This window comes from Pseudophryne corroboree, chromosome 3 (assembly GCF_028390025.1).
Source record: "Pseudophryne corroboree isolate aPseCor3 chromosome 3, aPseCor3.hap2, whole genome shotgun sequence".
Lineage (NCBI taxonomy): Eukaryota > Metazoa > Chordata > Amphibia > Anura > Myobatrachidae > Pseudophryne > Pseudophryne corroboree.
Window position 1 is genome coordinate 21,752,246 of NC_086446.1, and position 14,810 is coordinate 21,767,055.

At 45.4% G+C, this 14,810-nt stretch overlaps 1 protein-coding gene across 1 annotated transcript in view; it reads left to right on the forward strand.

Moving 5' to 3' along the window:
* Positions 1–14,810, forward strand: part of LOC135057082 (uncharacterized) — a 149,849-nt gene that overhangs the window by 48,273 nt on the left and 86,766 nt on the right. The gene's annotated exons all lie outside the window — the stretch shown is intronic.

Consider the following 14,810-nt stretch of genomic DNA (forward strand, 5'->3'; position numbering starts at 1 on the left):
CTTTTTGTCCCCCGTATTTTTGGAACCAGGACCAGGCGCAGAGCCCGATGCTGGTTGCTTAAATATGGGGGAACCCCTGTCATTTTTTTCCCCATATTTCTGCAACCAGGATCGGCTCAAAGAGCCCGAGGCTGGTTATGCTTAGGAGGGGGGACCCCACGCATTTTTTTTTATGATTTTACATTGTTTAATTTAAAAAAAAAAAAAAATGAACCCCAGCACGGATCACACAGATCCGGCCGAGGTTCATTGTAAAAAAAGTCGGCAGTGTTTTGCTAATCACTGCCGTAAAAATAAAAAATAAACACGAATGACATCGACATCGGAACAAAAGAAAAACCCGAACAGCTTAGTAAATTAGTCGTAATAAATTCAAAAAGTTGCAGTTTTACACTTTCGATGTCATTCGTGATTGAACTTTGACCTTTTTCCGAAAAATACGAATCTTAGTAAATTTACCCCACTGTATGATACTTTATGCACAGAGAAAGCCCAATACTCCCTGGACTACCAAAAACCCTGATACTTTACATGGGGCAATTAAGCTGGCAAGTTATTAGCCTCCGTGGTTCACAGTCCACAACCCCCGGTAAACATCCTGAAAATCACCTCAGACACAGGACAACTGACCTCTGCTCCTGACATTGCTAATTTGTTTTTAGATTATTATACGCCTTTATATACTACTCCCCCTGATAACCCGTCTCTAGGTATGGAATTTATTAGGAAGGTCGGAGCCCTGACATTAACAGAGGACGAACATGACGCCTTAGTAGCCCCCTTTTCAGAACAGGAAATTTGTTCTACTATTAGTTGATTAGCTAACTGTAAAGTCCCAGGTCCTGATGGACTAGGTGCTGAATACTATAAATGGCTGTCACCTCATCTATTACCACATCCACTAAAATTATTTCATTCCACATTGTCAGGTGAAAAATCCCCGCTTGACTTTAATCAGGTCAGGATCACTATACTGCTAAAACCAGGGAAAGAACCCACACAAGTCCAATCACTTCCTTATTGAATCTTAAATTAACAAGTATAGCGGCACAGCGTTTACAGGTCATCTTGCCAAAATTGCTCCATCTCTTTCAAAAAGGTTGATCATCGGTGCATAATATTCGACAGATAGTGGCGGCGCTGACTCAATCAGCGAATGAACCCTCAGGCACAGGTCCCGGAAGTGATCAAGCCAGTACAGCAGGTGAAATGCATCCTCAGAACTGCAACACTGCCGTGGTCATTCTTCACTAAGAGACCTCTGCTCACTCCTCCAGCATCCTTGTTCAGCTCGCACAGCCTGCAGCATGGGAGTCCTACACAGCTAGTTTCTGGCCAGCACTAAAGGGGAAACCATTCACTGTTTCCAGCATGACCAGTGTTTCCCTAATGCAAGCCTACAATCCCTATTTACACATTGTAGTGCATGCAGGACAGCGTTGCTCAATTGTTGCCCCAGGTGGGGTCACAACCACAAATGGTGCAGTAATGTACACAGTGTCCATTTACAACTTTGTGTATTGCTGTATGAACCAGCAGCTGGTGAATTTTCATGATGAATTGGGAGTTGTTTTATTTTGTCATTCGTTTTTGATACCTATATGAGAGTCACCTTATTTGCTTCCTCCATAGCGTTTTTTTCTGATGACTTGGAACTCCTAATAACCATATAATGCTATCCCTGTGTTGTTGGGTAAAATAAACCAATTGTTGGTGCTTTTTAAAATCTAGGTATCCTTTATACTTATTTTTTCAAATGGACTCTCATTGATTCAGGGGTACAATACATCATATCTATCCCCTGTCTAACATGGACAGCAGATCTGTTCTATACTTTCTTCTTGCTATTTCTTGCTGATTTCTATACTGGTAGATTTACAGAAATTACCAATTTCTTGCACCTATGAGTGCTGGGTGGACTCTCATTTGTGATCCTTGAATCATCACTCAGTATAATTACTACTATCATACTACACTGGTAATGTCCAATACCGTCCGATCTAAGCAGTGGTGGGCTTGGTCAGTACCTGGATGGGTGACCTCCTGGGAATACCAAATGTAGGAATTGGGACATCATTTGACTCTGTGCCCAACACTGACAGCAGATCCACCTTCTATAACTTCCTTCTCTCTATGGTTAATCTCCATATTTGAATCCTCATAATTTATCTTTTCCTCCCGACATCATATGTTTGAATATTGAAGTTTATACTGGGGTCAAGTAGGAAATGGATCTGGCCTGGGGTCTTTGTGATAAACTTACTAATTTTCTGAAATTGTGTGTACTGTATATGTTAAAAGTGCAAATTAGAAGAATTGGAAATATCTTGAAATAATCACATTGACCCCTCCCGATTTTATAAGTGTTGTGTAATTACACTTTTATTTTTATTTCTATTCTAGTGTATATCGACACGTTGACTATAATAAAAGTTACATTTTTTTGCTATCTTCATCACATTATTTATGTTCTAAAGGGTGCACCCAAAAAGTCTTCTTTTCTTTCCTTATTATCTACATATGAGATCCTCCAGTTTCCACTCGATCCTCACCAATGACTTACTGATCGCAACCATTTGCAAAGCCTGGCAACATTCTCCAGAATGGGAGTCTCAGCATATAATACAATTTTTCTCCCACTCTCTCATAATTGTTAGGCGCCGCAGTCCGTGGCACCGCTCGGTCCGTTTCCGAGCGACGACCGCGGCCGCTACACCTTCCTCCTTGCCCGGCGCCTAGCATCTAGGGACGCCGTGCATACTGAGCCGCTGGGTCCCAAGCAACTAGGGCCGCTGTGCGCGCTGAGCCGCCGGGTCCCTAGCAACGGGGATGCCACAGGCGGACCGCATTCCCCGTTGCAGGTATTGATTAATTAAGTGTTCACACGTTTGCACGACATTTTTTGTAATTGGGCTCTGTGCTCTAATTGGAGGGTTCCCTGTTAAATGCCTCCTCAGTGCCTCACACAGACGCCGGTGACAGCTTCCTGCATGCTGCTCATGTTTTGTGAACGTCTGTTCCTGGTCTGCTGTGCCCGGTCCCTCCAGTCCCTCCAGTTCTCTGAGTTCCTGAATCTTGGAGTTCGTCACCCGGTCCCAAGGAGTTCTTCTGGTCCTCATTAACTTGTGGCAGTCGATCAAGGTTCTCACTTGGTTTCGTGAGTGGCGGCCCTGCCGTGTGTTGCGGTCTAGGCCGCTTTAGTATTGTTTTCTTGTACTGGATCATTTGCGGAGGTTTCCGCTTCCATAGTCCTCTCCGGAACTCAGTGGTGCCGTGTAGGAGAGTGGACAAGTGGAATATTTTGGTAAGCCGCGCATACTTTTAGTTTCAGGTTAGCCAGTAGCCCTTGGCCTTGTTTCAGTTAGAGGGCCCCTTGTTATCACCCTGTCTCAGTTCACTCTTTGTCTCTCATTAAGACCTGAGGGGGCATCGGAGTTGGGCAGACGTAATCCGCCCTTCAAACGCGGCTGCCATGGGCCCAAGAAACCATAGTCTCGCAAGAGTGAACTGACAGCACGGATAAGACTACGGAGATAGGGTGCCAGGGGCTATTCCCATTCCGTTTCCCTTTCCCAGCATTACGTCCTGGTACTCAGGTCCCACCGTATAAGACCTCCCCTGACCTGAGTATCAGGATCATAACAATAATGGGGGTAATTCTGACGCTCGCTAGTGTTTTTTCCAGCGCTACAATTAGGTCAGAACTGAACATGTGTATGCACCGCAATGCGCAGGTGCGTTGCATGGGTACAAAGCGGATCGTTGCTGTGTGATGGGTTTTATGAAGAATCCATTCGCACAGCCGATTGCAAGATGATTGACAGGAAGAAGGCGTTTGTGGGTGGCAACTGTTTTTGCAGGGCGGGTGTCTGACATCAGTTTCGGCCCAAGACAGGTTGAAGTGATCGCAGCGGCTGAGTAAGTCCTGGGCAACTCAGAAACTGCACAAAGATTTTTTGTACCGCTCGGCTGCACATGCGGTCACACACTTGCACAGCTAAAATTCACTCCCTGGTGGGCGGCGACTATGCAAACGCACGACTGCAAGAAACAGCTAGCGATCAGGTCTGAATGACCCCTAATGTCAGTGTTTGCAATTCTTCAGCCCACGGCTCTACTCTAGACAACGCCTGGGAAAGGGGTGGACTTGGTTTATACTATTTCATATCTTGGAGGAGACCTGCTTGAAAATATTACCCTTTATCAATTGCGTGAAAAATACCCAAATCTCTCTGTCCCACTATTTGTATACTACCAAACACGTAGTTATGCTTCTAGTTTACCTTCTCCGAAACGGCATCTACTGATGGGTGTTTCCTCAGATTCCAAGTGTTTTATATGTGCTGCACCAGACGCGGATTTGTACCATTGTATCTGGAGCTGCCCTGAGCTCAATAAATATTGGATAACAATATGTAAATACATAAAAGATGCCTATACATGTCTCCATCACTCCCACTCCGGAGTGGGCTCTTTGGGATATATACACATCCCCAGTGCAAAACAGACCATCGGTAGGGCAATAAATATAAACAATACTATCTCAATGGATCTCATCCGATACATTGACATTGTCCCTGTACTTACCTCGGGTTACATACTTATTCCGAAAGGATTGGCTTTATAAAGAAGCCTTAATAAAGAAAAGAAGCCTGAAAAATTCTTTGATATTTTGGTTGCCCAATGATAAATCTTTTTCTCCGGCAGGGTCCACAGGAAAACAATGAGATATGATGGAGTGACAGCGGATTGGCACCAATCGATCAAAACTTTCTGGCCTCCCAGGATGCAATGGGCCCATCCATATATCTCCGCCTAATGGCTCAGGCAAATCAGTTTTTCTCTGGCTGGGTCCACAGGATTATCCACAGGATAACATTGGGATATTGTCGAGCGACAGCGAAAATGGCACCAACACGGTCACAAGCTTTCTGGCCTCCCAGGATGCATTGGGGCCTTCACCATATAGCCCTGCCCACTGACTCAGTCAAATCAGTTTTTTGCTTGGTGCGGCAGGAAGCCGCATGGTCGCAGGGCTGCTGATATAGCAGCCTCAAGCTTTTTGTTATTTCTTTTTATAGACTTACTATATTGTTTTTTTTAGCGACTTCTCTTAACAGCGTCTTAAACGCATACTAGAAAGAGTCGCTCCAACAACTCCCCACCGGGTCGCAACATCGCTTACCTTCGGGTATTAGAATTGTCTCGACGGGCGTCTGTGTCGGATGTTCTAGCAGGTCCAGCAGACGTAACCAGGCTGTGGCCGGAGCATGGGGAGACAGTGAGTCTATGGACTTCCTCTTACTAGAGGGGTCAGGACACGGCTACACTGATTTGGTGGAGACTACAAACAGTGTGTTGATGCGCCGAACATCTCGAGTGTGACAGCGCTACGCTCCGGAGATCATAGGTGCCAGGACTACGTAGAGGCCGCGATCCTGGGAGTTTAAGTCAACAGGGGGATTCAGACGCTCTCCTGGCCACCCCTCCTCCGAGTTTATGGCCAGTTTCCGCGCGTCTCTCGTTTCATAAACTGAATGACCTCACTTCCGGCTCAGACGCTACCACGAGGGTACTCGGTCGCAGCTTAGACGCTGCGGGTGTGTACACTATAAATCCCACCCAGACCGAGTCGCAGGCCTTAGCGTCTGCATACACGTGGAAGCCACTCAGCGGTTGTGTCCACCAGTGAGCGACTGTGTCCGTTATCCGTTTTCAAGTGCGGTAGTGTACATCAGTAGCATCTGAATCCACTCAACGTCTTACGAGCGTATTTGCTTGGATATGGAAGTGTGGTGAGTCTCCCTGTATCCCGCTCTCCGGAAGGCAGGGTATACAGTACTAAAAATTCTCTCTACTTCTTAGTGTGCACTGTTAATTTTTAGTACCTATTGCATATGAGACCAGTATATTACTGTGTTTTCTGCATGTTATGTTGAAAAAAGAACCAGTTAAAAAACAGAAGTACAATTTTCCTACTTATGTAGAAGTTGTTATGGAGGTTGTATTCTCATATGACAATGTCTAATGCTTTAACATGTGACTGACTGCTAGTATCTGTGCTGACTTTTCTATGTAATGTCAGTCCTGTTCTGACCCTCAAATCAGATGCACTTTGGTCAGATTGATCTCACCTCTATATACTGACATATAGGGTGTTCTTCAGTCACAAATTGTGTAGTCAATAACAGATTAATACCATGTCTGTGAGCGGCAAAAGTGATGAGGAGAATTTATCAAGCACTCCTACAGCCCTAACATGCTTATCTTGTAAGTCAGGGGTAATTGATATGACTCAATTGGTCACTTATGAGGGTTTGTGTGCAAATTGTTTTGCTTTTCAGCGAAGTAAAAAACAGGAGTTGGTTCAACCACCAACAGAGCCACCATGGAATATGTTTGCAAAGACTTTATCTTCAATAGCAGACAGGTTAACTCCGGTAGCACCACCTCAAGGTTTAGGTTACGCTGTGAACCCATATATGCAGCTCCCTTCCTACGGCTTGGTTCCAGTAGCCTCTACAAGCAACCAAGGGGCGGGTAAGACTAATGCAGATACGTCTGTGTGGCAGACTACACAAGATGATAAATCGGATGATGATACAATAGATTCGAATACTCCGTATGATGATCAGTCACAGAGTTTTAGTTCAGAAGATGTAGCTGAACATATTAATGCTGCGAAGGCTGTTCTCTCGTTGGAAGAGCCGGCCAAGACAGTGTTAAAAACTAAAGCACCTGTATTTAAACGAACAAAATCAGTGAAAGCTGAATTCCCAGCGTCAGATGAGCTGATGGAAATGATGGATGAGTCTTGGGCAGCGCCCAGTAAAAAGTATAAGATTCCTAAAAGATGGGATTCTTATTATCCATTTCCAGCTGTGGATTGTTCTAAAAGAGAAGTTCCTCCAAAAGTAGATGCACATGTTCTGCGACTCGTGCATAAATCTGCTTTACCACTGTCATCTACCTCACTAAATGATGTCACAGACAGAAGGGTAGAGAGCCTTTTGAAAAATATATTTTCTCTAGTAGGAGAAGTGGTAAGACCTGCTATGGCTTCGGCCTGGGTAGCAAAGGCAATGGGCGAATGGATAGAGGAACTAGAGAATGACATCCCTTCTCCTACTAGGGAGCAACAGGTTTGTTTTTGCCGTTTAAGACAATCTGCCCAGTATTTGGAAGAAGCAGTAATTGATGTAGGTACAGTTGCTTCTAAAGCTTCAGCCTTCTGAAAAAAGAAAATATCTGCACAGATCATATAGATCATATATTCATATCAGTAAGTTACTTCCCATTGTTTATAAGTGAAAACAATTATCAGAGATAATTCTTTGTATTAACCATTAATTTGGGGGTGCTCCCTGAAATAAATTAATCATATTACAACACAAAAAGAAAAAGTATTCCACATTGGGGCACTCATCTGTGACTTACTATAATGGAAAATCTGAATCTAGGTATGGGACAACTCCCTATAAAACATAACCTTTATTATAATTAGCTTAAAATACTAATGGTGGATAGCTAGCGAAGTATTCAAAGAGAATTTGTGAAATAGTGAATAGTGCAAAAGAAAAAATCTAGAAATAAAATTAGAACACGCACTAGTCTCAAATATGATCAGTCAGCTAGATGATTCTCTCGTAATAATTATACAACTATATCGCTGTGCTTATTGTCAATATTGACCTATAGGATTGTATACATACATTGTGCACTCCCTTCCTTGGGATATTTGGGGTTACTGTTGGGATAATTTAATTGAGGATTCCACTATTGATCACAGGATATAGTGATCATAATCAGCAATCCACGTATTGATACCCTAAGAGGATACAGTTCTGAACCACTTGTGACTACTGCTAATGTGGAGGGATTGTTAGAGTGACCCTATCTCAATACATAGCGAGTTTTATTTGTGTGGTCCCAAATTTCTGAAATTCTTAGTATATTCCCAACAGGACATATTCACACCATGTAAGGTTTGTGTGCAAAACTGGGGCACTGCAGCGATATGATCTGAACACTTCCCTTGTGCAGAATGAAATCACTTAGATAAATATTCTCATACTAGGTGATTCATCGCGCCCTACGGGCGCTCTTCACACCGTTCTAAGGGGCTACGCCCCGGTAAACTGGACAGAAAAGTGAAGGAGTAGAATAGTAGATGGTGAAGTTGTGGTGGAATGGTTGGTTTGTTTGTGGGTAGATGTAGTATGACAAAAGGGAATGTGCTGGTATATGGGGTGCAGGGGTGGGCGTTACGTGTGTAAGCGGCAGTGGTATAGAGGGCGTTATGTGTGTAAGCGTCAGTGGTACAGTGAGCGTTACGTGTGTAAGCCTCACCGGTAGAGGAGAAGTAACATGTGTAAGCGTCACTGGTAAAGGGGGGCATTATTATGTGTGTAAGTGTCAATGGTACAGGGTGGTGTTACGTGTGTAAGTGGCACTGATGCAGGGGGTGTTATGTGTGTAAGCGTCAGTGGTACAGTGAGCGTTTACGTGTGTAAGCCTCACCGGTAGAGGAGAAGTAACGTGTGTAAGTGTCACTGTTAGATGGGCTGTGTGTGTTATGTGTAATGAGCTGTGTGTTGGGCATTGTGGTGTGTATGTGTGGAAGGTTGAGTGTCTGGGGGGGCGGAAATAGAAATGTCCATGTTATTGCTTGTGTAAGCATCACTTATAGAAAGGGTGTCACGTGTGTAGGTGTTACTGGTACAGGGGGGCGTTACGTGTGTAAGTGTCACTGGTACAGGGGCGTCACGTGTGTAGGCGTTACTGGTACAGGGGGGCGTTACGTGTGTAAGTGTCACTGGTACAGGGGGCGTTACGTGTGTAAGCGCCACTGGTACAGAGGGCGTTTTGTGTCTAAGCGTCAGTGCTACAGGGGGCATTACGTGTGTAAGCGGCAGTGGTACAGGGGTCGTTACGTGTGTAAGCGGCAGTGGTACGGGGGGGGCGTTACATGTGTAAGCGTCACTGGTACAGGGGGCGTTAGGTGTCTAAGCGGCACTGGTACAGAGGGCGTTTCATGTGTAAGCGTCACTGCTGCAGGGGGCATGACGTGTGTAAGCGGCACTGGTACAGGGGCGTCACGTGTGTAGGCGTTACTGGTACAGGGGGGCGTTACGTGTGTAAGTGTCACTGGTACAGGGGGCGTTACGTGTGTAAGTGTCACTGGTACAGAGGGCGTTTTGTGTGTAAGCGTCAGTGCTACAGGGGGCATTACGTGTGTAAGCGGCAGTGGTACAGGGGGGCGTTACATGTGTAAGCAGCAGTGGTACAGGGGGGGCGTTATATGTGTAAGCGTCACTGGTACAGGGGGCGTTAGGTGTCTAAGCGGCACTGGTACAGAGGGGGTTTCGTGTGTAAGCGTCACTGCTGCAGGGGGCATGACGTGTGTAAGCGGCACTGGTACAGGGTGGGCGTTATGTGTGTAAGCGGCACTGGTACAGAGGGTGTTACGTATGTAAATGTCACTGCTACAGGGTGGTGTTACGTGTGTAAGCGCCACTGGTACAGAAGGGGTTTTGTGTGTAAGCGGCAGTGGTACAGGGGTCGTTACATGTGTAAGCAGCAGTGGTACAGGGGGGGCGTTACATGTGTAAGCGTCAATGGTACAGGGGGCGTTACTTGTCTAAGCGGCACTGGTACAGGGGGCGTTACGTGTGTAAGCGGCAGTGGTACAGGGGTCGTTACATGTGTAAGCAGCAGTGGTACAGGGGGGGCGTTACATGTGTAAGCGTCAATGGTACAGGGGGCGTTACTTGTCTAAGCGGCACTGGTACAGAGGGCGTTTCGTGTGTAAGCGGCACTGGTACAGGGTGGGCGTTACGTGTGTAAGCGGCAGTGGTATAGAGGGCGTTACGTGTTTAGGCGGCTCTGGTACAGGAGCGTTAGGTGTCTAAGCGGCACTGGTACAGGGGCGTTACGTGTGAAAGCGTCACTGGTAAAGGGGGGCATTATTATGTGTGTAAGTGTCAATGGTACAGGGTGGTGTTACGTGTGTAAGTGGCACTGATGCAGGGGGTGTTATGTGTGTAAGCGGCAGTGGTACAGGGGTCGTTACGTGTGTAAGCGGCAGTGATACAGGGGGGGCGTTACATGTGTAAGCGTCACTGGTACAGGGGGCGTTACGTGTCTAAGCGGCACTGGTACAGAGGGCGTTTCGTGTGTAAGCGTCACTGCTGCAGGGGGCATGACGTGTGTAAGCGGCACTGGTACAGGGGTCGTTACGTGTGTAAGCGGCACTGGTACAGGGTGGGCGTTACGTGTGTAAGCGGCAGTGGTATAGAGGGCGTTACGTGTTTAGGCGGGTCTGGTACAGGGGCGTTAGGTGTCTAAGTGGCACTGCTACAGGGCCGTTACGTGTGAAAGCGTCACTGGTAAAGGGGGGCATTATTATGTGTGTAAGTGTCAATGGTACAGGGTGGTGTTACGTGTGTAAGTGGCACTGATGCAGGGGGTGTTATGTGTGTAAGCGTCAGTGGTACACCTCGGTGTGCTGAGGGTGACGGGGCTGCTGAAGGCGGGTGGATGTGAAGGAGGCTGCTGTGCAGTGTGGTGGTGGAGTGACATGGTAGGGGGGGGGCTAGCGGCGGCCTTGGTAGCGGGTGTGTGGTGGGTAAGGTGGGTGTAGTAGGTGGTGGTGGGTGGTAAGGGTGTGTGGGTGTCTGTTTGCGTACCTGCCAGTGTGGGCCGTCAGTGAGAATGGTGTGTCCCTTCTCCTATAGTGTGTCATGTGGTGTGCTGACACAGATAGGGCAGGGTCTGTGACTCCAATACACACACACATATACAAACATATTTTATTAGGAAATATATATCCAGAAATATACACACATCCATATAGATTTCCACACCCCTATATATATACACACACATCTTAGTGCTCAGCAGTCCTGTAAATCACTGACCCCTCACAGGCTTAATAGCCTGAGCTGTTTGCTGCCTTAAACGCAGCTTAGTTATGGGGTCTTCCTGTGGGCATTACTCCCCCCCCCCCCCTCCCCGCGATCTGCCTTCTGCCTTCTCAGAGACAGACCGCGGCTGCCGTGAGAGCTGTCTGCGGTCAGCCTTTCAGCTCTCCCCCCTCTGCATACAAAGGCACCGTTCGCGGGTAGCGGCTAGCAGAAGCTAACCGCGGGAGGGCGGGGGGAAGCGGCGTCCGCGGACTGGGGAGCGTAGGTATGGGAGCGGGCGGCCGGGTAGCGGCTGCGGCTTGGCGCCCAGTGGCGGCTGCTGTGCAGTCCGCGGCTGGGTACAGGCAGTGAATGGTGGCTTGGCGGTGAGAGGGAGACAACACTTATTTAATATCTAGTAATATCCTACGGTACATTTATCCGGTGCCCCGGATATCAGATTATATCAATAATTGCACATTTCAATTTAGTGTATGGAGACAGTGTGATCATTTAAAAAACACGGCACCCAGAAGGTGGATATGCGGAATCCAAGAAAGAATTGGAAGCATTGTCTTTTGTTGGTAATATATTATTTGGAAAACCTTTATCGGATATCCTAGAATCAGAGGCTGAATCGAAAAAGGTCAGATTTCCGGCTGCTTATAACCCTAAGTCTAAGGGTTTAAAATTCCGCTCATTTCGTTGGCAAAGTAAAGCGAAAGCTAAAGAGGAGCCTAAGCAACCCCAGTTTAAATCCAGGGGTAGGAAGCAGTGGGCTAGCAAAAAGCCAGCTTCCAAGCCTGAACAGAAACCATCAAAACTCGTATGCTACTCTTGCAGGGCTGGAAGATACAACTAATAGAGGCACTACAGAACAGGAGGATATGGGGACATCTACCAACCATAGGAACAGGAAATGGAACAGGAAAATTGAATCTCCAAAAAGGACTGCACTTCTTTTGGGAGATTCCATTATTAGAGGAATACATCTGGGAAATGCAAATGAAGTAGAGAAACAAGTAAGGTGCTTACCTGGAGCCACAGCTCCAAGGGATAAAGAGCGCATGCTAAGAATTGTGAAGGCAGCAAGAAAAGATGGGGAGGTGGATGTCATTGTCCACCTAGGGACAAATGACCTGGCAAATGCAGAACTCATTGCTGTAAAAGATGAATTTAGGAAGTTAGGGACTGCTCTGAAGCAGGTGGCAACCACTGTATCTTTTTCAGAAGTATTGCCAGTACACAGAGGGGAAGACAGAACTCATTGCATCAGAAACTTCAATGTTTGGCTAAGGACATGGTGCAATGAGGAGAGATTTGGATTTATAGGCCATAGTCACACCATCTGGCAAGATAGGAGCTTATACAAAAGTGACGGCCTGCACCCATCTTCAACGGGAACGAAAATACTAACTGAACAGTTTGGATGCTTCATCAAGAGCTATTTAAACTAACAAAGGGGGGCAGTGAACCAAATAGGAATAAAGAAATCTGCTCCCCCAACACAGAGGTATTGTTTCTGCAGGCAAAGGGAATAGGAAGCATATCCACAGCAACAGAAGATAATTCAGATCAAAACCAAATAAAAATAGGCAGAGAGAAGAACATAGCTAGGAACAGAAAAAGCACAAACAAAACTCTAAAAGCTATGTGTGCAAATGCTAGGAGCTTAGGAAATAAAATCCCAGAACTAACTGCAATAATGACAAGGGATGATCTAGACATTGTGGCAATTACAGAGTCATGGTACAATGAAAATCATGACTGGGACATAGCTATACCGGGATATACTTTGTTTAGGAAGGACAGAATTGGAAAAATCGGGGGAGGGGTAGCAATGTATGTAAAAAATGCCATAAATACTACATTAATACAAAGTATTGAAGAAAAAACTGAGGCCCTTTGGGTGACCATAGAAACAGGGGAAAAGTTGATTATTCGTATTGGCGTGATATACAGGCCACCAGGTCAGGAAGAGGAACTTGACAAGAACCTATTGCAGGACATAACTAAAATGGCATTAAAAGGAGAGGTAATAATCATGGGAGACTTTAATCTTCCTGATGTAAACTGGGAGGTGTCTGTTGCTAGTTCCACTAGAAGTAGGAACATTTTAAATTCCCTTCAGGGAGCATCCCTCCACCAATTGGTGAGGGAGCCCACTCGGAAAGACGCAATATTAGACTTAATACTTACAAATGGAGACAGATTATCAGACGTAAAAGTGGGTGAAAACCTCGGATCCAGTGATCATCAAGCAGTATGGTTCAGCATTAAGACAGAGACTGACTCGTCCCATACAAAAACAAAGGTGTTGGATTTTAGGAAGGCTGATTTTGTAGGGATGGGAAAATGTGTAAGCGATTCTTTGGCAGAGTGGAGGAACTTGGAAACAGTGCAGGAGAGGTGGAAAACATTCAAATGTGCAATATGGAAGGCAACAGACCTTTGTATCAAAACTGTTAGGAAAAACACAAGGAAAAGGAAGCCAGTGTGGTTTGCAAAAGAAGTAGCAAATATTGTGAGAGCAAAAAAGATGGCTTTTAGGAAATATAAGCAGACACAAAATAATGAAGACAAAAAGATATATCTTGTTAGACAGAAGGAGACAAAGAAGGTAATCAGATGTGCAAAGGCACAAGCTGAGGAGAAAATGGCCCAGTCAGTGGGTAAAGGAGGCAAAACTTTTTTTAGGTATATAAGCGAAAAAAGAAAAACAAAAGGCGGAATTATAAAACTAAAGACGGACACTGGGAATCTTGTTGAGGGAGACAATTTAATAGCAGATCATCTTAATGATTATTTTTGCTCAGTATTTACTACTGAAAGAGAGGGGAAGGGGCCACAGTTAAGTTGCAGGGATATTCAGGAAAATGAAACAAGTACATTTACAGAGGAGAAGGTCCTAACAGAACTCTCAAAGCTGAAAGTGGACAAATCTATGGGGCCAGATGGGATACATCCAAGGATACTAAAAGAACTTAAAGAGGTGCTGGTAGCACCATTGACAGAATTATTCAACCAGTCATTAGCTACAGGAGAAATTCCAGGGGACTGGAAAAGAGCAAACGTAGTCCCACTGCACAAAAGTGGAAGCAAGGAAGAGGCAAACAACTACAGACCAGTGAGTCTTACATCAGTAGTAGGGAAATTGATGGAAACACTCTTAAAAGAAAGAGTTGTAGATCATCTCAAATCCGGCAATTTACTGGATCCCAAACAGCATGGATTCACTTGGGGAAGATCATGTCAAACAAATCTTATTGACTTTTTTGATTGTGTGACTAAAGTGATGGATAAAGGTGGAGCCATGGATATAGCTTATCTTGACTTTAGTAAGGCTTTTGACACAGTTCCACATCGCAGACTGCTAAATAAACTTGAAAGTTTGGGATTGGATATTAGGATTATTGAATGGATAAGATCTTGGTTGAAGGATAGAAAACAGAGAGTTGTGGTAAATGGAGTGCATTCACAGGAGGGAAATGTTACCAGTGGAGTACCCCAGGGATCTGTACTTGGACCAGTGCTTTTCAATATCTTTATTGGTGACATTGCAAATGGGATTAAAGGGAAAGTATGCCTTTTTGCAGATGACACAAAGGTATGCAACAGGGTAGACACACCAGGTGGGGTAAAACAAATGATTGAGGATCTAGGTAGACTAGAGGAATGGTCAAGAGTCTGGCAATTACAGTTTAATGCCAAAAAATGCAAAATCATGCACTTGGGTCTCAAAAATCCTAAAGCTAAATACAGTATTAATGGCACTATACTGGAAACTACTGAGGAGGAAAGGGATCTAGGAGTCACTATTTCAGATGACTTAAAGGCAGGTAAGCAATGTAACAAGGCAATGAGGAAGGCTAGTCAGATGCTTGGCTGCATTGGGAGAGGAATCAG